This window comes from Haliotis cracherodii, unplaced genomic scaffold (assembly GCF_022045235.1).
Source record: "Haliotis cracherodii isolate W230 unplaced genomic scaffold, xgHalCrac1.p SCAF_32, whole genome shotgun sequence".
NCBI classification, from domain to species: domain Eukaryota; kingdom Metazoa; phylum Mollusca; class Gastropoda; order Lepetellida; family Haliotidae; genus Haliotis; species Haliotis cracherodii.
This window is the reverse complement of record NW_027266289.1, coordinates 1,609,064-1,611,818: the sequence shown is the minus strand read 5'-3', so window position 1 is coordinate 1,611,818 and position 2,755 is coordinate 1,609,064.

Genomic DNA, 2,755 nt, shown 5'->3' with positions numbered 1-2,755 from the left:
GTGGCACCACAGAGACAAATAAAGCAGGTAGCTTCATCAGGGTATTGTGTTTCATACCATGTATGCTGCCACAATAGCCTCGTGTTGAGAATATTATTACTATACAAGTAACTTGACATAGATTTCTTGTTTACATTAATCAATCTCGACCCAACCCCTTTATCATTAATAATGTGCATTAATTACTTCTGTTTGTCTCACGCTGTGGAAATTACATATTACCCATCCCCTACACCAAGGTCTGTATGTCCAGTGTACAACATGTACCCTTGATCCACCAATAGCAGACACCCAGGTCTGTATGTCCAATGTACAACATGTACCCTTGATCGTTCCATCCCTAACACTCAGGTCTGTATGTCCAATGTACAACATGTACCCTTGATCCACCAGTAGCATACACCCAGGTCTGTATGTCCAATGTACAACATGTACCCTTTATCCACCCATCCCTGACACCCAGGTCTGTATGTCCACTGTACAACATGTACCCTTTATCCACCCATCCCTGACACCCAGGTCTGTATGTCCACTGTACAACATGTACCTTTGATCCCCCCCATCCCTGACACCCAGGTCTGTATGTCCAATGTACAACATGTACTCTTGATTCACCCATAGCAGACACCCAGGTCTGTATGTCCAATGTACAACATGTACCCTTGATCCACCAATCCCTGACACCCAGGTCTGTATGTCCAATGTACAACATGTACCCTTTATCCACCCATCCTTGACACTTAGGTCTGTATGTCCAATGTACAACATGTACCCTTGATCCCCCCATCCCTGACGCCCAGGTCTGTATGTCTAATGTACAACATGTACCCTTGACCCCCCATCCCTGACACGCAGGTCTGTATGTCCAATGTACAACATGTACCCTTGACCCCCCATCCCTGACACGCAGGTCTGTATGTCCAATGTACAACATGTACCCTTGATCCACCCATAGCAGACACCCAGGTCTGTATGTCCAATGTACAACATGTACCCTTGATCTACTAGTAGCATACACCCATGTCTGTATGTCCAATGTACAACATGTACCCTTGATCCACTCATGTCATACACCCAGGTATGTATGTCCAATGTACAACATGTACCCTTGATCTACTCATGTCATACACCCAGGTATGTATGTCCAATGTACAACATGTACCCTTGATCTACTAGTAGCATACACCCATGTCTGTATGTCCAATGTACAACATGTACCCTTGATCCACCCATAGCAGACACCCAAGTCTGTATGTCCAATGTACAACATGTACCCTTGACCCACCATCATCCACGGCATGGTATCGCAGTGAGCTAGCACTATAAATCGGCATCAGTCGGGACTAGTACAAGTAGCCACACACAAATACGCGCGCGCGCGTGTATGCACGTCGCTATATATAAGTGCAATAATCTTGGACGCGACGTTAAACCCCATTTCACCTCACCTTACCTCCTTGTGATCAAAGCTACAGATCAGGAAGCCATCAAATCGGTATGTCTACCACTAACTACTGTAGTACGAGACACAAGTGACAACATCAACAACATTCATTCATTTCAGATTAAACCTCCACCTACTGTAGTTCGAGAGATATGTGAGCATCAACAACAATAATGCATTATTTTCAAAAGCCCTGTGACGCCATTACTGGTTAAACCAATGACTTCTGTAGTACGATACATTCACAGAGAAAGAGAAAAGTGATGGGAATGTTGTGCACCTCCGTTATCAAAGAAACCGAAAGCGAAAACAAAGACAAAACACTGGAATAGCAATCGTCATATATCCAGAACAATGGCAAAGCATTGGAGAAGCTATCGTCATACACACAGAACAATGGAAGAACATTGGAGTAGCCGTTGTCATATACACAGAACAATGGCAAAACATTGGAGTAGCTGTCGTCATATACACAGAACAATGTAAAAACACTGGAGTAGCTGTCGTCATATGCACAGAACAATGGAAAAAACACTGGAGTAGCTGTCGTCATATACACAGAACAATGTAAAAACACTGGAGTAGCTGTCGTCATATGCACAGAACAATGGAAAAACATTGGAGTAGTCGTCGTCATATACACAGAACAACGACAAAACACTGGAGTAGCTGTCGTCATATACACAGAACAATGGCAAATCGTTGGAGTAGCCATCGTCATATACTCAGAACAATGGCAAAGCATTGGAGTAGCTATCGTCATATACACAGAACAATGGAAAAACACCGGAGTAGCCGTCGTCATATACACAGAACAATGGCAAATCACTGGAGTAGCTGTCATCATATACACAGAACAATGGCAAAACATTGGAGTAGCTGTCGTCATATACACAGAACAATGGCAAATCATTGGAGTAGCTGTCATCATATACACAGAACAATGGCAAAACACTGGAGTAGCCGTCGTCATATACACAGAACAATGGAAAAACACCGGAGTAGCCGTCGTCATATACACAGAGCAATGGCAAATCATTGGAGTAGCTGTCATCATATACACAGAACAATGGCAAAACACTGGAGTAGCCGTCGTCATATACACAGAACAGTGGCAAATCATTGGAGTAGCCCTCATCATATACACAGAACAATGACCATACATTGGAGTAGCCGTCGTCATATACACAGAACAATGGCAAAACACTGGAGTAGCCGTTGTTGTATACACAGAGCAATGGCAAAACATTGAAGTAGCCGTTGTCATATACGCAGAACAATGGCAAAACACTGAAATCTCACCAGAGTGTC